The sequence below is a fragment of the Pseudorca crassidens genome, chromosome 20 (assembly GCF_039906515.1).
Source record: "Pseudorca crassidens isolate mPseCra1 chromosome 20, mPseCra1.hap1, whole genome shotgun sequence".
Taxonomy (NCBI): domain Eukaryota; kingdom Metazoa; phylum Chordata; class Mammalia; order Artiodactyla; family Delphinidae; genus Pseudorca; species Pseudorca crassidens.
The window spans coordinates 5,923,861-5,945,124 of NC_090315.1; the positions used below are offsets into that span (position 1 = coordinate 5,923,861).

A 21,264-nucleotide genomic window follows, 5' to 3' on the forward strand; every position below is an offset into this window, starting at 1 on the left:
CTTTCTTTTGTTTTAAATTTGCATGGAATACCTTTTTCATCCCCTCACTTTCAGTCTGTATGTGTTCCTAGATCTGAAGTTGGTCTCTTGTAGACAGCATATATATGGGTCTTGCTTTTGTATCCATTTTTCCAGTCTGTGTCTTTTGAATGCAGAATTTAATCCATTTACCTTTAAGGTAATTATTGCTATGTGTGTTCTTATTGCCATTTTGTTTTTGATTTGTTTTTAAAGGTCTCTTTTCTTCTGTTCCTCTCTTGTTCTCTGTGGTTTGATGTGCATCTTTTGAGTTTTGTTTGGATTTTTTTTTCTTTTTTGTGTGTGTATCTATTGTAGATTTTTGGTTTGTTGTTCCCATGTGGTTTTTTTTTTTTCCATGTTTTTTTTTTTTTTTTTAATTAATTAATTTATTTGGCTGCGTTGGGTCTTCGTTTCTGTGTGAGGGCTTTCTCTAGTTGCGGCAAGCGGGGGCCACTCTTCATTGCGGTGCACGGGCCTCTCACTGTCGCGGCTTCTCCTGTTGTGGAGCACAGGCTCCAGGTGCGCAGGCTCAGTAGTTGTGGCTCAGGGGCCCAGTTGCTCTGAGGCATGTGGGATCTTCCCAGACCAGGGCTCGAACCCGTGTCCCCTGCATTGGCAGGCAGACTCTCAACCACTGCGCCACCAGGGAAGCCCCCCATGTGGTTTTGATATAGTAGTCTATATATGTACAAGATTGTTTTAAGTTTCTGGTCTCTTAATTTCCAATGCATTTCCAATATCCAGCATTTGTACTCTCCTCTTCTCATGATTGCTTGTCTTGATATCATACTTGCATGTGGACAGTTTCCTATCTTTACTTTATATTTACCTTTACTTGTGAGCTTCCCCATTTGTAATTTTTTTTTGATTCTAGTTGTGGCCTTATTTTTTTCTGCCTAGAGAAGTTCCTTTAGGATTTGCTGTATGCTGGTTTGGTTGTGCTGAATTCTCTCAGTTTTGCTTGTCTGTAAAGCTTTTGATTTCTCCATCAAATATGACTGAGAGCCTTGCTGGGTACAGAATTCTTGGTTGTACGTTTTCCCTTTTCATCCCTTTAAATATATTGTGCCACTCCCTTCTGACCTGCAGAATTTCTGCTGAAAATTAGCTGATAACCTCATAGGAATTCCATTGTATGTTACTTGTTGCTTTTAATATTTTTTCTTTGTCTTTAATTTTTGCCAGTTTGATTACTTTGTCTCTCAGTGTGTTTTTCCTTGGGTTTATTTTGTATTGGACTCTCTGCATTTCCTGGACTTGAGTGAGTGCTTTCTTTCTCATGTTAGGGAAATTTTCAGCTATTATCTCTTTAAAAATTTTCTCAGGCCCTTTCTCTCTCTCTTCTCCTTCTAGGACCCCTGTAATGTGAATGCAGGTGCATTTAATGTTGACCCTGAGGTCTTTGAGACTGTCCTCATTTCTTTTCACTCTTTTTTCTTTATTCTGTTCTGTGGCAGTGATTTCCACCATCTGTCTTCCACCTCACTTATTTGTTCTTCTGCCTAAATATTCTGCTATTGATTCCTTCTAGTGTATTTTTCAGTCCAGTTGTTGCATTGTTCATCTGTGTTTGTTCTTTAAATCTTGTAGCTGTTTGTTACACATCTCTTGTATCTTCATGATCTATGCCTCCATTCTTTTTCTGAGATCTTTACTATCTGTACTCTAAATTCTTTTTCAGGTAGTTTGCTTATTCCCACTTCATTTAGTTGTTCTTGTGGGTTTTTGTCTTGTTCCTTCATCTGCAACATATTTATCTGCCATCTCATTTTGTCTAAACTTCTGTGTTTGTGGTCTCCTTTCCATTGGCTGCAGGATCATAGCACCTCTTGTTTCTAGTGTCTGACCCCTTGTGGGTGATTTTGGTTGTGGGTCTTGCACAGGCTTCCTTGTGGGAGGGACTGTTGCCTGCCCACTGGTGGGTGGTGCTGGGTCCCTGTGGTGGCAAGGCCATCTCAAGGGGTGTGTTTATACGTGGCTGAGAGCTCAGTATGGCTTTAGGCAGCCTGTCTGCTGATGGGTGGGTCTGTGTTCCTATTCTGCTGGTTGTTTGGCCTGAGGCGTTCCATCCCTGGAGCCTGTAGGCCGTTGGGTAGGACCAGATCTTGATGCCAAAATGGTGAGCTCTGGGAGAACTCACATTGATCAATATTCTCTGGGGCCTCTGCCACCAGTGTCCTTGTTCCCCATGCCCCAGTGAGCCACAGCCAATCCCCGCCTCCCCAGGAGACCCTCCAAGACTCATATGTAGGTCCAGCCCAGGATCCTATGGTGTTACTGCTTTGTGCTGTGTCCCAGTGTACGTGAAACTTGTGTGCACCCTCTAAACATGGAGTCTCTGTTTCCCCCAGTCTTCTGGAACTCCTGTACTCACGCCCCACTGGCCTTCAAAGCCAAATGCTCTGGGGGTTCCTCCTCCCAATGCCAGACCCTAAGTCTGCAGTGCCTGATGTGGGGCTGAGGACTCTCACTCTTGTGGGAGAACCTCTGCAATATAATTATTTTTCAGTTTGTGTGTCACCCACCTGGTGGGTATGGGATTTGATTATTTGTGGAAACGTCCCTCCTGCCATCTCATTTTGGCTTCTTCTTTGTCTTTGAATGTAAAATTTCTTTTTTTGTAGGTTTCAGTCTTTTTTTGATGATGCTTGTTCAGCAGTTAATTGTGATTTTGGTGTTTTCATGAGAGGAGGTGAGCTCAAGTCCTTCTACTCCACCATCTTGTCTGGAATCAAGGGGCAGCTTTTAGTTTGGCTGCCTCTTTCCTCAACCTGTGCCGGCCATTATCCCTTTGATATGGGGTGTGAAGGTGCAGCGGCCCTTGTGCACTCCCGGGATGGCTGGGGCAGTGCTTGATTCCTGTTTGCAGATCTTGTAGGAGCAGCTGCTGTCTGCACACTCCCAGGACAGTGGGAGCAGGGCTTGGCCCCTGCACTCAGGTCTCATAGTGGCAGCCTGTGCCTGCCTCTGGAGCCCACGATGGTGGCAGTGAATTTTGCCTGCCCCTGGAGCTCCCGTAGGCTGTGTCCTGTTTCCTGGGATTACTCACAGGGCTCTGCTTATGTGCCTCCCAGTAATGGTGCCTTGCCTATCTGGCAGGCCCAGGCTTCTTCCAAGTACACCCACAGTTGCCACAGTCCAGCCTCTTCAGGGTGTCTTCACACAGCCAACCCTGGCCCTCTCCCTGGGTCTGACCTCTGAAGCCTGAGATTCAGTCCCCAGTCCCCACCCACACTGACAGACGAGCATCTCAGACTGGGGAGTACAGGGCAGCAATGCCGACCTTCTGTGAGGGTTACTGTTCATTTTGCCTTCCTCAAACTGGTTGCTGCACTCTCCTCCTAGGCTCTGAAGCTCCCCCTCCATCAAGGCTGATCTCCTGCCAGTGAGGGGACTTTCCAGCGTGCGGAAAACTTTCCTCCTTTACAGCTGTCTCCCTGAGGCTAGGTCCCATGTGATTCCTTTCTTTTTCTTTTTTCTTTCTTGCTCTTTTGGAAGTCTGAGTTCTTCTGCTGGTGTTTAGTGGATGTTCTGTGTGAATCATTCCACTTGTAGATGTATTTTTAATGTTTTTATGGGAGAAAGTGAGCTCCAATTCCTATCTTTTGCCATCTTGACCCCATTTCTCACTGAGGTTTCTTATAATGGCATTTTAAAATTATTTATTAGGTAGATTGCAGATTTCCAAGTCTTTGGGATTGATAACTGCAAGACTTTTGTGATCTTTTAGTGGTGTTACATTACTTTGATTTTTAAAAATGTTCCTGGGGATTTGTGCTGCTGTCTTTACTTTTGAAGTAGCAACCACCTGCTCCAGCATTTACTCATTGTCTTCAGGAGAGAAACACCTTCTTCATCCCTCTAGAATTAGAGATTCTGAGGCTTTCTCAGACCTTCTATGGATAAACCTGTATCATGCTTCTTATTACATCTTTTGGTAGAATTCTTGAGATTATATGCCCTCTTTTGATCTTGCAACACAATAAGCTGGTTGCTGACAGTCCCCCTTTTCTTCTCCTAAGGGTGGTATTAACACACAAATGTATGGTCTGTCTCTGGCCTGCAGATGTGAGCCAACATTCTGTGTGTGTTTCCAAGCTGTCTGCCAAAGCTGGCGCTCACTGTCTTGGTTGGGAGCACACACAGTGAACTGGCCACAGTTTGGGGATTTGTGTTGGTAAGGTGTGCAGAGCACTGAGGGTGCCCAATGGCCAGTTGGGTGGATCCATGGTTGAGGCATTCCTATTGATTCATGGGTGGTCTTCTTGATGGAGTCTGTGATTACAGCTAATAGAATCTGCACCACATTAATGCCTTCCAAGAATCCTATCTGCTACCTTTTCCCACCCCCCCACTCATGAAACTCATAATTCAGCACTCTGGATGGGGCAAGAAAACAACGGGCCTTTTTGGCAGCATCCTGCAGAGTTTGAGAAGCTACATGCTAACTCATATATTCTCACTTGCCCCTGCAGGAGAAATCATTGGCCAGGAAGGTCTCTCTTGGCCTTAAGTTGTGCATTCTTGGGGGAGGCATCATGTTGGAAAGGGAAACTATTCCTTTTACTTTGTCCAATGCATCCAAACTCATATATATTTATATTGCTCCAACAGTGTGCTAGTACTTCTCTGCTAGAAACCTGAATATCCATACAAAAGCTCTCTTGTTCATGAATGATTGTCTAAAACAGTATTTTCCAGGTGTACTTGTGCTGTAGCCAAGAGGGTATGGAGCTGGTTAACAGATGACCACAAGGTCCAGAGGTGGGATTTAGGCCTCTATGCCTATTAACCCATGCAAAAATTGGTGAGATTCCTCCTGGGCCCCTTAATGTATGATGCTGGATCCCACAGCTCCCACAAAGACACCTTTGTCTGTGAATGAAGGCAAATTGTTATTGAAGGGGGACATAATGAAGCACATCTTATTCAACCATAATGCTGATGTAACTCCTCACTGAAATATATTCAAGTCAAATTGAGTAATTCAACCTGAGCTTCCTTTACTTTGCTTTTATCTATTCATTTTTCTTGAAACCTCAACCAGGAGGTCACCAGGAATCTCACATTCCTCACTCATTAAGGGAAGAAGTCCTAGAGAGAGAAAAAAGCTCTCCTGAGACAGATTCTCACATGAAAAAAATGATGAGGTTCTTTGCTCCTCCTAATAGAATCCCACTCTCTATAAAACCACCCACACTTTATTCACCCAGGTCAGAGTTTCTTCCCATGCTGGAAAAAGACAAGAACAATTCAGCGAGCTGTTTCACTTGCTCTTCACCTCCAGGAGTTCTCATACTTTGCCTAGTATCATTATTACTTGGAAAACATTTTAAAATTCCCATGCTCAGGACTAAAAAGGATTCAGTAAATAGTATTTCTGGACATCAGTATTTTTAAAAGATTGCCAGGTTATTCAAATTTGCTGTCAAATTGAGAATAAGTACATTTGCCCTACTTAGTGGGAAAAAAACGTGCATTTGAGTCCCCTGAAAATATTGTTAAAATGCAGTTTCTGATTCAGGAGGCCTGAGTTATGCCTAAAAGTCTGAAATCTGAACACAATTCAGGGACATAGACTACACTGAGACTACTAAGGTCCTCTTTTACACTCAAGTAAATAAAAATTGGTGACAAATAAAATCTTACAAGAGGTGAATGGAAGTGAAAATATCTATACAATATATGACATTGAGAACATCTCATTATCAAGAAGAAACTAACCAAATATCATTTCCAGTGATTTTTTAATAACCAAAATGTGTAAGATGAAGACAATATCCTCCATTATGGTTTTCAGTAGAACTCTCAGACACAAAAATTCTAGTTTCAAGAAAGGCTCAGCTTAAAAAATACAGGTGTCTATTTTATGCAGAGTTTCCCAAATTCCAGTCACTTGCACACTGAATACAAATAAAATTTAATTAATTAATAACTTCCTACTGACATTACAGTTTAATATTTTCCAATGTGTTGACTCAGTTTCTTATTAATTTAATAATATTTTCCTTTATTTTCTTTAAGTTTTATTGAGATATAGTTGACATACTGTACTGTAGAAGTTGGAGGTATACAACATAATGACTTGACATATTGTGAAAGGATTAGTAAACAATTTAAAATTTTTCTAATTTACTAATTAGTACATATGACAGTTTGGTAACCTCCATTTAAAACATAAGTTAAATGTACATAATTCATAAAATTACTTGAAATGGGCTTTGAAACCTCCAATATTATTTGGTGTTCTGAAATTTTTGCATAAACCACAGCTATGGGAGTGCTGATTTATTGATTCATGAGACAAATTCTTCTCTTTGTTTCTTTCTCTTACTGGAAGCTGACTTGTTAGACTGAAGGCTGCCTTCCCTGCCATGGGGGGGTGTGTGTCTCTCCTCAGAGGAGGAGACCAGAGGTCCTCATGGAGAACATGGATGGGGGCATGAATCAGTGTCAATCAGATTCCTCTAAGATGTGAAACATCTGACTTGTAGGCTTCTCAGGAGGTTGAAATAAAAGAGTTGTTCTGATCCTGGAGCACCTCCCTACATCCTTGTCCCATCTCATGAAGACAGTTGTGAAGGGTTTGTCTGGAACATGTGCAGATGGTGGGGGCTCTGGGACAGTGCAGGACTGGATTGGCCTCAGGTGAGGTGAGTTGTGTAGAGGCTGGTAGTCAATGCTTAGCATTGGGGCAGGTGTCCTTATGGTCATTTGGTGTGTCTGTTTGTATCCAAGTCCAGTTGTACAGGGAAGAGAATGGAGATGATGGACAACTCCACAGATCAGGTCTCTGAGTATCCTCAGAGGATAAAAATGACCTGAGTCTTAGTTTTTCTTGGGGGGGGTTGGGGGAGGTTCTAGCAAGTCTCGATGGAGACTCAAGCAGAGCTCTTGTCTGGTGCCTCAGTTTGGAGTCCTGGCCACATTTATGTCTGACAGGCTCTGGTCTGGGCATTGAGTCTACTTCAGGACACTTGAGTTGTTCCTTGTGATTGAGGACATGGTCCAAACCAAATGTCTTGGTCGCAAGCCTGGGGAACATCATAGATACTAGGCCTGTTGTCTGCCAGCATGGCAATAATGTTTGAGCATTGGCCAATGTGCTTGGGTGCAGGTTGTGAGGTAATAATGATATCCTTCGCCTGTCCTTTATCTGGTCCACAAGTTGAGAGCAAAGAGATCAATACAGATCTCTTGATGTAAGGCTATGCCAGGAAGCCTCATATCAGGTGTGTTGAGTGGTGGATGATCCGTGAAAACAAGTTCCTTGACAAATTTTTTTTATTAAATGTGTGGACAGTAATTGTCTTGGAAGAATGCTGTGGGAGAAGACACCACATATATAAAATATATTTGAATTGCCTCTCAATCGAGAAAAAAAATAGATGTGACCAAATAAAAATGTTTGAAACACATGAAATTAAATTTCTCTGTAAAATAAATAAAAATGTTTATTTTACATATGAAGAGGCACCCAACCTCAATGACGGTCAGGGGAAAATACACTACAATGTCAATATAATAGGTTTTTCCCCCCATTATATTGGAAACTTAAAGAGCCTTTGTAGTATCTCTTGTTAAAATCAGTGGGAAGAAGCCCTTTGATATACTCTTACAGGGGATTTACATGACTAATGTCCTTTTTAAGGTAGATTGTCCTGTCTGTTGCTTCTTCAGGTTCTGGACTTTAGGGCTTACGTGGGGCTGATATTTTTGTGATGACCTTGATATCTGCTGTGTCCTTGAGCCTCTGGTCAGTCTCCTTCAGGCATTGATCATTTGATTTCCTGAAGTAGAAGAAAAAAGGCAAAAATTTCATATAGACTCAGAGAAAAAAGTTCTTCATATACATATTTCTCCATGTGGGGATGAGATAGAATACTACTTGATCACTAAATAACACCCCACAATCTTCTGCCCTTCCCCCAATTAATGCTCATTTTGTGTACATGTCAATACACTATCTAATTCTGCATTTTTTGTTTTCAGTCAAATATTTGTTTCTGAAAAATTACCCTCTTGACACATGTATCTCTAGGTCATTGGGCCTCATTGTTGTTTATTTACATAGATACAATGCGGAATATTTCCCTTTCCCTTGTAATGCTGCTATGAATAATTTTGGGCATATCTCTTTGTCATTATAAATAGAATGTGAGGAGTAGAATTTCTGTTGCATCATTTCTGTGAATCTTCAAGTTTACTCCATCTTACCAATTTGTCTGTCTTCCAAAATGGTTAAGTCCATCCCACAACCACTAACCCTGGAGGAGAGTCTCCATTTTCCCACATCAACACCCCTCTGGTTAATGTCCAAATTTTTATGAATTGTATGTATGTGATATGTTATTGTTGATTTTAGTTGCAATTTTTCATTACTAATGGTGCTGTTTATAATGCAATATATTGCCCACCACCTGAAGTTACTTCTCTGTAAATTGCCTGGTCATAGTCATAATTCTATTATTTGTGAGTAATTTTCAATTGTTTATAAAATTTTATTTAAAAATTTTATTCCGGACCTTATTTTGTTCTGTGTGATGGGCATTTACAATATATCCTTCTGTTTTAAAGATTAAACTTCTGTTTTGAGACAGAATTCACTATTTTTTTTTTTTACATCTTTATTGGAGTATATTGCTGTACAATTGTGTGTTAGTTTCTGCTTTATAACAAAGTGAATCAGTTATACATATACATATGTTCCCATATCTCTTCCCTCTTGCATCTCCCTCCCTCCCACCCTCCCTATCCCACCCCTCCAGGCGGTCACAAAGCACCGAGCTGATCTCCCTGTGCTTTGTGGCTGCTTCTCACTAGCTATCTACCTTACGTTTGGTAGTGTATATATGTCCATGCCTCTCTCTCGCTTTGTCACAGCTTACCCTTCCCCCTCCCCATATCCTCAAGTCCATTCTCTAGTAGGTCTGTGTCTTTATTCCTGTCTTATCCCTAGGTTCTTCATGACATTTTTTTCCTTAAATTCCATATATATGTGTTAGCATACAGTATTTGTCTTTCTCTTTCTGACTTACTTCACTCTGTATGACAGACTCTAGGTCTATCCACCTCATTACAAATAGCTCAATTTCGTTTCTTTTTATGGCTGAGTAATATTCCATTGTATATATGTGCCACATCTTCTTTATCCATTCATCCAATGATGGACACTTAGGTGGTTTCCATCTCCGGGCTATTGTAAATAGAGCTGCAATGAACATTTTCGTACATGACTCTTTTTGAATTTTGGTTTTCTAGGGTATATGCCCAGTAGTGGGATTGCTGGGTCATCTGGTAGTTCTATTTGTAGTTTTTTAAGGAACCTCCATACTGTTCTCCATAGTGGCTGTACCAATTCACATTCCCACCAGCAGTGCAAGACTGTTCCCTTTTCTCTACACCCTCTCCAGCATTTGTTTCTAGATTTTTTGATGATGGCCATTCTGACTGGTGTGAGATGATACCTCATTGTGGTTTTGATTTGCATTTCTCTAATGATTAGTGATGTTGAACATCCTTTCATGTGTTTGTTGGCAGTCTGTATATCTTCTTTGGAGGAATGTCTATTTAGGTCTTCTGCCCATTTTTGGATTGGGTTTGTTATTGGGCTGCATGAGCTACTTGTAAATCTAGGAGATTAATTCTTTGTCAGTTGCTTCGTTTGCAAATATTTTCTCCCATTCTGAGGGTTGTCTTTTCATCTTGTTCATGGTTTCCTTTGCTGTGCAAAAGCTTTGAAGTTTCATTAGGTCCCATTTGTTTATTTTTGTTTTTATTTCCATTTCTCTAGGAGGTGGGTCAAAAAGGATCTTGCTGTGATTTATGTCATAGAGTGTTCTGCCTATGTTTTCCTCTAAGAGTTTGATAGTTTCTGGCCTTACATTTAGATCTTTAATCCATTTTGAGCCTATTTTTGTGTATGGTGTTAGGGAGTGATCTAACCACATACTTTTACATGTACCTGTCCAGTTTTCCTAGCACCACTTATTGAAGAGGCTGTCCTTTCTCCACTGTATATTCCTGCCTCCTTTATCAAAGATAGGGTGACCATATGTTCGTGGGTTTATCTCTGGGCTTTCTATCCTGTTCCATTGATCTATATTTCTGTTTTTGTGCCAGTACCATAGTGTCTTGATTACTGTAGCTTTGTAGTATAGTCTGAAGTAAGGGAGCCTGATTTCTCCAGCTCCGTTTTTCGTTCTCAAGATTGCTTTGGCTATTCGGGGTCTTTTGTGTTTCTATACAAATTGTGAAATTTTTTGTTCTAGTTCTGTGAAAAATGCCAGTGGTAGTTTGATAGGGATTGCATTGAATCTGTAGATTGCTTTGGGTAGTAGAGTCATTTTCACAATGTTGATTTTTCCAATCCAAGGACATGGTATATCTCTCCATCTATTTGTATAATCTTTAATTTCTTTCATCAGTGTCTTATTTTCTGCATACAGGTCTTTTGTCTCCTTAGGTAGGTTTATTCCTAGATATTTTATTCTTTTTGTTGCAGTGGTAAATGGAAGTGTTTTCTTGATTTCACTTTCAGATTTTTCATCATTAGTGTATAGGAATACCAGAGATTTCTGTGCATTAATTTTGTAACCTGCTACTTTAGCAAATTAATTGATTAGCTCTAGTAGTTTTCTGGTAGCATCTTTAGGATTCTCTATGTATAGTATCATGTCATCTTCAAACAGTGACAGCTTTACTTCTTTTCCAATTTGGATTCATTTTATTTCCTTTTATTCTCTGATTGCTGTGGCTAAAAATTCCAAAACTGTGTTGAATAAGAGTGGTGAGAGTGAGCAACCTTGTCTTGTTCCTGATCTTAGTGGAAATGGTTTCAGTTTTTCACCATTGAGGATGATGTTGGCTGTGGGTTTGTCATATATGTCCTTTATTATGTTGAGGAAAGTTCCCTCTATGCCTACTTTCTGCAGGGTTTTTATCATAAATGGGTGTAGAATTTTGTCAAAAGCTTTCTCTGCATCTTTTGAGATGATCATATGGTTTTTCTCCTTCAATTTGTTAATATGGTGTATCACGTTGATTGATTTGCATATATTGAAGAATCCTTGCATTCCTGGAATAAACCCCACTTGATCATGGTGTGTGATCCTTTTAATGTGCTGTTGGATTCTGCTTGCTAGTATTTTGTTGAGGATTTTTGCATCTATGTTCATCAGTGATATTGGCCTGTACTTTTCTTTCTTTGTAATATCCTTGTCTGGTTTTGGTATCAAGGTGACGGTGGCCTCGTAGAATGAGTTTGGGAGTGCTCCCCCCTCTGCTATATTTTGGAAGAGTTTGAGAAGGATAGGTGTTAGCTCTTCTCTAAATGTTTGATAGAATTCTCCTGTGAAGCCATCTAGTCCTGGGCTTTTGTTTATTGAAAGACTTTTAATCAGAGTTTCAATTTCAGTGCTTGTGATTGGTCCGTTCATATTTTCTAATTCTTCCTGATTCAGTCTGGGCAGGTTGTGTATTTCTAAGAATTTGTCCATTTCTTCCAGGTTGTCCATTTTATTGGCATAGAGTTGAGAATTTACTATTTTTAATATGTCAGAGTATTAATCTACTCCTTTGTAGTTTGTATTTTTATTTCCGAAATACATTTTCTCCTGCTCTGAAATAATAGTGTTCATTTAAAAATTTTCATTGAATATTTTCATGTTTTCAAATTTCATTCTTATTATTTGATCCATCTAGCATTCATTTATATAAATAATTTAATGTAGGAATATATTAAAGTGTTTTTTTTTGCGTTACGCGGGCCTCTCACTGTCGTGGCCCCTCCCGCTGCGGAGCACAGGCTCCGGACGCGCAGGCTCAGCGGCCATGGCTCACAGGCCCAGCCACTCCGCGGCATGTAGGATCTTCCCGGACCGGGGCACGAACCTGTGTCCCCTGCATCGGCAGGCGGACTCTCAGCCACTGCACCACCAGGGAAGCCCTAAAGTTTTATGCATTCATGAATATTTACTATCTATTATTTCCTTACTGATTAGAACCACTTTATATATTTCAGCATTTATTATATATGAATGCCTGTTTAAGGGCTATGTATTCTATTTCGTGAATCTTAGGGTTAATGTTATTCCATCATCACCTTTTTTTCATTACTATTTTGTTACAACAGATCACAGTATATGGTAGGGTGAGTTCTTTATACTGTTCAAATATTTCTTTCCTATTTTTGGCCATCTGCTTTTGTTAATTTTTCAAAAATCTGGTCATTTTACAGAAAAATTCATGGATATGTTTGATTGGAACTGATTGAATCACACATTGGTTTGGAGAGAATTATTTACTACTTTTCCTAAATAGAGATTTGGGTCACTCTCTACTTTTTTAATGTTTATGTCTTCCAGAAATATAATTTTCTTCATAATGCTTGGCACAGCTCTTCTGAGGTTTATTCTTAAAACATTTAAATATGATGCTAAATAATATTTTAATGAGTTGGAAATATATGTACTTTTCATGGATGGATCTTATACCCCACAATTCTGTTGAAATATCCTGTTCTCACAGGTTTTGTATCATTTTTCCTTAGATTTGCCATGTAGACCATCACGTCTGCCAATAATGAAAGCACTTGCTTATGACTTCCAAAATTACACGTTGTACTGTTTTTATTCCATAGAACACTGACTGAGTCTGCCAGAATAATATTAATGAGAAATGATGATTTGGGGCTCTTTTTTATGTTTATCTGTGTTTAAGAAGCACTAAATTTCACCATGAAGATTCATGTCTTCAATAAGGTTTGATTACAGGGAATACATAGTATTCTAGCAGTTTGGTTTTTTTCCTTTCACAATAATTGTGTTTACCTCCATGAAGATTCATGTCTTAAATAAGGTTTGATTACAGGGAATACATAGTATTCTCGCAGTTTGTTTTCTTTTCCTTTCACAATAATTGTGTTTACCTCTATCAAATTTTTAAATTTTGCCTGTAATAATTTAATCATATTTTTCCCCTTCAAACGAATACATGACTATTACATTAATAAATTTTACACTATAATAGTATAACAATTCCACATGTGTCTTTTCTGGAGAGGTATTTTTTTATTTCTATGTGTAAATATTAGAAGTATTCTCAAACTGTATTTACCTTTAAAAATTGATTATTGACATATAATGTTGTATTAGTTTTAGGCATAAAATATAAAGGTTTGAAATATGTATATATTGAAAAATGATTACTACAACGTTTATATATTTTGTCCCCTTTTCCCCATTTTGCTCACCCCTCACAACCTGCCTCTGGCAATCACCAATCTGTTCTATGATTTCAGGTTTTTTTTTTTTTTTTAAAAAGATTCCAATAATAAGTGAGGTGTTAAAATATTTGTCTTTCTCTGTCTAACTTATTTTACTTAGCATAATATCCTCAAATTCCATCCATGTTGTTGCAAATGGCAAGATTTCCTTCTTTTTTTATGGCCGGATGATATTCCTGTGTGTGTGTGTGTAGGATTTTCTTTAATTATTCATCCATTGATAGGTACTTAGGTTGTGTTCTTGTCTATTGTAAGTAAGGCAGCAATAAACACAGGAGTATAGGTATATTTTTGAAATAGTGACTTTACTACCTTGGCATAAACACCCAGATGTGGAATTGCTTGGTCATATGATAATTCTATTGTTAAATGTCTGAGAAACCTCCATACTGTTCTCCATAGTGGCTGCACCAACTTACATTCCCACCAACAGTGCACAAGAATTTCCTTTCTCCATATTCTTGCCAAAATTTATTATTTCTTGTCTCCTTGATCACAGTCATTCTAACAAGTGTGAGGTGATCTCATTGTGGTTTTAAATTGCATTTCATTTAGTGATTACTGATGTAGAGGACCTTTTCATGTATCTGTTGGCCATTTGTAGGTCTTCTTTGGGGAAAATGTATATTCAGATCCTCTGCCCATTTTTAAATTGGAATGTTTGGTTTTTCTTTTTCTATTGAGTTGTATGAGTTCTATCTATTCGTCTGTTCACAGACACATATTATTTCCATATATTTGCTATTATGAATAATTCTTCAATAAACACGAGAGTACAGACATTTCTTAAAGATTCTGATTTCATTTTCTTTGCATATATATACAGAAGTGGGATTTCTGAATTAAATGGTAATTCTATTTTTAACATTTTGAAGAAGGTTAATAAATACTGTTTTCCACAATGGCTGTGCCAATTTACATTCTCACCAACAGTGTACAAGGGCACCTTTTTTTCCTCCACATCTTTGACAACATTTATCTTTTGTGCTTTTGATAATAGCCTTTCTAACCAGTGTGAGGTGACATCTCATTGTGATTTTTAACTTGCATTTCCTTATTGATCAGTGATGTTGAGCACCTTTTCATATGCCTGTTTGACATTTGTATGTCTTATTTTTTTATTGGAGTAAGTTGATCTACAATGTTGTGTTAGTTTCTGCTGTACATCAAAGTGAGTCAGTTATACATATATCCACTCTTTTTTAGATTTTATTCCCATGTAGGTCATTACAGAGTATTGAATAGAGTTCCCTATGCTATACAGTAGGTTCTTAATAGTTATCTATCTTATATATAATAGTGTGTATACGCCAATCCCGATAACCCAGTTTATCCCTCCCTCCCTTTCCCCTTTGGTAACCATAAGTTTGTTTTCTACATCTGTGACTCAATTTCTGTTTTGTAAATAGAGTCACTTGTACCATTTTTTTTTTAGATTCCACATATAAGTGATATCATATGATATTTGTCTTTCTCTGTCTGACTTACTTCACTCAGTATGACAATCTCTAGGTCCCTCCATGTTGCTGCAAATGGCATTCTTTCATTCTTTTATATGGCTGAGTAATATTCCATTGTATATATATACCACATCTTCTTTATCCGTTCATCTGTCGATGAACATTAAGGTTGCTTCTCTGTCATGATTATTGTAAATAGTGCTGCAATGAACACTGGGATGCATGTATCCTTTTGAATTATGGTTTTCTCCAGGTATATGTCCAGGAGTGGGATTGCTGGATCATATGGTAACTATATTTTTAGTTTTTTAAGGAATCTCCGTACTGTTCTCCAGAGTGGCTGTACAAATTTACATTCCCACCAACAGTGTAGGAGGGTTCCCCTTTCTCCACACCCTCTCCAGGTTTTTTATGATGGCCATTCTAGCCAGTATGAGGTGATACCTCATTGTAGTCTTGATTTGCATTTCTCTAATAATTAGTGATGTTGAGTACTTTCATGTGCCTCTTGGCCATCTGTATGTCTTCTTAGGAGAAATGTCTATTTAGATCTTCTGCCCATTTTTTCATTAGGTTTTTTATTTTTTTATTGAGCTGTATGAGCTGTTTGTATATTTTAGAGATTAATCCTTTGTCAGTTGCTTCATTGCAAATATTTTCTCCCATTCTGTGTGTTGTCTTTTTGTTTTGTTGATGGTTTCCTTAGCTGTGCAAAAGCTTTTCACTCCTATTTATTTATTTTTGTTTTTCTTTTCATTACTCTAGGAGGTGATAAAAAAAGATACTGCTGTGATTTATGTCAGAGTGTTTTGCCTATGTTTTCCTTTAAGAGTTTTAGAGTACCCAACCTTACATTAGGTCTTTAATCAATTTTGAGTTTATTTTTGTGTATGGTGTTAGGGAGTGTTCTAATTTCATTCTTTTACATGTAGCTGTCCAGTTTCCCCTGCACCACTTATTGAAGAGACTGTCTTTTATCCATTGTATATCTTGCCTCTTTTGTCATAGATTACTTGACCATAAGTGTGTAGATTTATTTCTGAGCTTTCTACCCTGTTCCATTGATCTATAGTTCTGTTTTTGTGCCAGTACCATACTATTTTGATTAGTGTAGCTTTGTAGTGCAGTCTGAGGTCAGGGAGCCTGATTCCTCCAGCTCCATTTTTCTTTCTCAAGATTGCCTTGGCTATTAAGGGTCCTTGATGTTTCCACACAAATTGTATAAATTTTTGTTCTAATTCTGTGAAAAATGCTATTGGTAATTCGGTAGGGATAGCATTGAATATGTAGATTACTTTGAGTAGTATAGTGGTTTTGAATATATTGATTCTTCCAATCCAAGAACATGGTAATGTCTCAATCTGTTTGCATCATCTTTGATTTCTTTCATCAGTATCTTATAGTTTTCTGAGTACAGGTCTTTTGCCTCCTTAGGTAGGTTTATTCCTAGGTATTTTATTCTTTTTGATGCAATGGTAAATGGGATTGTTTCCTTAATTTTTCTTTCTCATGTTTCGTTGTTAGTGTTTAGGAATGCAAGAGATTTCTGTGTACTAATTTTGTATCCTGTAACATTACCAAGTTCATTGATGAGCTCTACTAGTCTTCTGGTAGCATCTTTAGGATTTTCTATGTATAGTATCATGTCATCTGCAAACAGTGAAACTTTTACTTCTTTTCCAATTTGGATTCCATTTATTTCTTTTTATTCTCTGCTGTAGCTAGGACTTCCAAACCTGTGTTGAATAACAGTGGCAGAGTAGACATCCTTGTCTTGTTCTTGATCTTAGAGGAAATGCTTTCAGTTTTTCACTGTTGAGAATGATGTTTGCTGTGGCTTTGTTGTGTATGGCCTTTATTCTGTTGAGGTTGCCCACTTTCTGGATAGGTTTTTTTTTTTTGCAGTACGCGGGCCTCTCACTACTGTGGCTTCTCCCGTTGCGGAGCACAGGCTCCAGACGCGCAGGCTCAGCAGCCATGGCTCACGGGCCCAGCCGCTCTGCGGCATGTGGGATCTTCCCGGACCAGGGCACGAACCCGCGTCCCCTGCATCGGCAGGCAGACTCTCAACCACTGTGCCACCAGGGAAGCCCTAGGTTTTTTTTTTTTATCATAAGTACTTGTTGAATTTTGTCAAAAGCATTTTCTCCATCTATTGAGATGATCATATTTTTATTCTTCAGTTTGTTAATGTGGTGTATCACATTGATTGATTTACATATGTTGAAGAATCATTGCATCCCTGGGAGAAATCCCTCTTGATCATGGTGTATGATCCTTTTAATGTGTTGTTGGATTCTGTTTGCTAGTATTTTGTTGAGGATTTTTGCATCTATGTTCATTTGAGATATTGGACTGTAATTTTCCTTTTTTGTGATATTTTTGTCTGGTTTTGGTATCAGGGTGATGGTGTCCTCGTAGAATGAGCTTGGGAGTGTGCCTTCCTTTGTAATTTTTTGGAATAGTTTTAGAAGGATTGATGTTAACTCGTCTCTAAACGTTTGATAGAATTCACCTGTGAAGCCATCTGGTCCTGGACTTTTGTTGGAAGTTTTTAAATCACAGTTTCAATTTCAGTAGTTGTGATTGGTCTCTTCATGTTTTCTATTTATTCCTGGTTCAGTCTTAGAAGGTTGTAGCTTTCTAATAATTTGTCCATTTCTTCTAGGTTGTCCATTTTATTGGCATATAGTTGCTTGTAGTAGTCTCTTATGATCCTTTGTATTTCTGTGGTGTCAATTGTAACTTCTCCTTTTTCATTTCTAATTTTATTGATTTGAGTCCTCTCCCTTTTTTTCTTTCCTTCTTTTTTTTTTTTTTTTTTGCATTACACGGGCCTCTCACTGTTGTGGCCTCTCCCATTGCGGAGCACAGGCTCCGGACGCGCAGGCTCAGCGGCCATGGCTCACAGGCCCAGCCACTCCGCGGCATGTAGGATCTTCCCGGACCAGGGCACGAACCCATGTCCCCTGCATCGGCAGGCGGACTCTCAACCACTGCGCCACCAGGGAAGCCCTTTTCTTTCTTTTTAATTTAATTTTATTTATTTTTGTCTGTGTCGGGTCTTAGTTGCTGTGTGCGGGTTTTCTCTAGTTGCAGAAAGTGGGGGCTACTCTTCATTGCACTGTGCAGGCTTCTCATTGTGGTGGCTTCTCTTGTTGCGGAACACGGGCTCTAGGCACATGGGCTTCAGTGGTTGTGCTCAGGGTCTCAGTAGTTGTGGCTCACAGGCTCTAGAGTGCAGGCTCAGTAGTTGTGGTGTATGGGCTTATTTGCTCTGTGGCATGTGGGAATCTTCCTGGACCAGAGCTTGAACCTGTGTCTGCATTGACAGGCAGATTCTTAACCACTGTGCCACCAGGGAAGCCCTCCCACCCACCTTTCTTTCTTGATGAATCTGGCCAAAGGTTTATCATTTTTGTTTATCTTCTCAAACAACCAGCTTTTGGCTTCATTGATCTTTGCTATTGTTTTCTACGTCTCTATTGCATTTATTTCTGCTCTGATCTTTATGATTTCTTTCCTTCTACTAACTTTGGGTTTTGTTCTTCTTTCTCTAGTTGCTATAGGTGTAAGGTTAGGTTGTTTACTTGAGATTTTTATTATTTCCTGAGGTAAAATTGTATTGCTATAAACTTCCATCTTAGAACGGCTTTTGCTGTATCCCATAGGTTTTGGATTGTTGTGTTTTAATTGCCATTTGTTTCTAGGTATTTTTTGATTTCCTCTTTGATTTCTTCAGTGATCCACTGGTTGTTTGTAACATATTGTTTAGCTTCCATGTGTTTGTGCATTTCTTTACAGTTTTTTTTTTCCTGTAATTGATTTCTAATCTCATAGTGTTGTGGTCAGAAAAGATGCTTGATATTTCACATTTCCTACATTTACTGAGGCTTGATTTGTGACCCAAGATGTGATCTATCCTGGAAATTGTTCCATGTGCACTTGAGAAGAAAGTGTATTCTGTTGCTTTTGGATGGAATGCTCTGTCAGTATCAGTTAAGTCCATCTGGTCTAATGTGTCATTTAAGGTCTCTGTTTCCTTATTGATTTTCTTTCTGGGTGATCTGTCCATTGGTGAAAGTGGGGTGTTAAAGTCCCCCACTATTATTGTGTTACTGTTGATTTCTCCCTTTATGGTTGTTAGTATTTGCCTTATATATTGAGGTGCTCCTATGTTGGGTGCATATATATTTCCAATTGTTATATCTTCTTCTTGGATCGATCCCTTGATCATTATGTGGTGTCCTTCCTTGTTTCTTGTAACAGTCTTTATTTTAAAGTTTATTTTGTCTGATATAAGTATTGTTATTCCAGTTTTCTTTTGATTTCCATTTGCATGGAATGTCTTTTTCTGTCCCCTCACTTTCAATCTGTATGTGTCCCTAGGTCTGAAGTGGGTCTCTTGTAGACAGCATTTATATAGGTCTTGTTTTTGTATCCATTCAGCCAGTCTATGTCTTTTGGTTGGAGCATTTAATCTATTTTCATTTAAGGTTATTATCAGTATGTATGTTCCCATTGCCATTCTCTTAATTGTTTTGGGTTTGTTTTTGTAGATCTTTTTTCTTCTCTTCCTCTTTTGTTCTCTTCTCTTGTGGTTTGATGACAGTCTTTAGTGTTGTGTTTGAATTCCTTTTTCTTTTTTGGGTTTGCTGTTCCCAAGAAGTTTCGATTGACTAGTCCATATATGTACAAGTGTGCTTTAAGTTGTTGGTCTCTTTCCCGACTAGAGAAGTTCCTTTAGCCTTTGTTGTAAGACTGGTTTGGTGCTGTTGAATTCTCTTAGGTTTTGCTTGCCCATAATGCTTTTGATTTCTCCTTCAAATCTGAATGAGAGTCTTTCTGGGTAGAGTATTCTTGGTTGTACATTTTTCCCTTTTATCACTTGAAATATATTGTGCCACTCCCTTCTGGCCTGCAGAGTTTCTGCTGAAAAATCAGCTGATAACGTTATGGGGATTCATTTGTATATTATCTGCTGCTTTTCCCTTGTTGCTTTTAATATTTTTTCTTTGTGTTTAATTTTTGTCAGTTTAATATGTGTCTTGGTGAGTTCCTCCTTGGGTTTATCCTGTATGGAATTATCTGCACTCCTGCACTTGAGTGTTTCCTTTCTCATGTTGGGGAAGCTTTCAGCTGTAATATTTTCAAATATTTTCACAGGCCTTTTCTCTTTCTCCTCTCCTTCTGGTACCCCTATAATGTGAATGTTGGTGTGTTTAATGTTGTCCCAGAGGTCTCTGAGACTGTCCTAACTTATTTTCATTCTTTTTTCTTTATTCTGTTCTGTGGCAGTGATTTCCACCATCTGTCTTCCACCTAACTTACTCATTCTTCAGGGAATTCCCTGGTGGTCCAGTGGTTAAGACTTTGCCTTCCAACGCAGGGGGTGCAGGTTCAATCCCTGGTTGGGGAGCTAAGATCCCACATGCCTCGGGGCCAAAAAACCAAAACATAAAACAGAAGCAATATTGTAACAAATTCAATAAAGACTTTAAAAATGTCCACATAAAAAAACTTTAAAAAATAACTTATTCTTTTGCCTCAATTATTCTGCTATTGATTCCTTCTAGTCTATTTTTCAGTCCAGTTACTGTATTGTTCATCTCTGTTTGTTCTTAAATCTTCTAGTTCCTTGTAAAACATTTCTTGTTTCTTCTCAATCTGTGTCTCCACTCTTTCTGAGATTTTAGATCTTTACTCTCATTACTCTGAGTACTTTTTCAGGTAGATTGCCTATATCATTTAGTTGTTCTTTAGGGTTTTTGTCTTGTTCCTTTGTTTGCAACATGTTTCTCTGTCATCTCATTTTGTCTAACTTTCTGTGTTTGTGGTCTCCTTTCCACAGGCTGCAGGATTATAGTTCCTCTTGCTTCTGGTCTCTGCCCCCTGGCAGGTGAAGTTGGTCCAGGGGCTTGTACAAACTTCCTGGTGGGAGGGGCTGATGCCTTCCCTCTTGTGAGTGGAGCTGGGTCTTTTCCCTCTGATGGGCAGTGTTGTGTCAAGGTGTGTGTCTTGAGGTGGCTGTGAGCTCAGTATGACTTTGGGCAGCCTTTCTTCTGATGGTTGGGGCTGTGTTCCTTTCTTGGTGGTTGTTTGCCCTGAGTATTTCCAGCTCTGGAGCCTGCAGGTTGTTGGGTAGTGTTGGGTCTTGGTGCTGAAATGTGGATCCTTGGGAGATCTCACTCTGATTTATATTCCATGGAACTTCCACTACCAGTGTCGTTGCCCTCACAGTGAGCAGTAGTTGACATTAGCCTCACCAGGAGACCCACCAAGACCCCTAGGCATGTGTAATGCAGGTTCCTATGGTGGTACTGCCTTGTGCTGGTTCCCAGTGTCTGTGAGACCTTGTGTGCGCCCTCCAAGAGTGGAGTCTCTCTTTTCCCCAACCCTGTGGAGCTCCTGCACTCAAGTACTGCTGGCCTTCAAGGCTAAATGCTCTGGGGGTTCTTCTGCCCAATGACAGACACACAGACTGTCTTGGAGCACTAT

At 39.0% G+C, this 21,264-nt stretch overlaps 1 protein-coding gene across 1 annotated transcript in view; it reads right to left on the reverse strand.

Moving 5' to 3' along the window:
- Positions 1-5,874: 5,874 nt before the first annotated feature.
- The window catches only part of ZNF761 (zinc finger protein 761), a 113,326-nt gene continuing 97,936 nt past the window's right edge, over positions 5,875-21,264 (reverse strand). Inside the window, exon 6 of the transcript XR_010939046.1 lies at positions 5,875-7,811. The gene's annotated coding sequence lies outside the window, so the exon portion shown is untranslated. The remainder of the gene's footprint in view (positions 7,812-21,264) is intronic.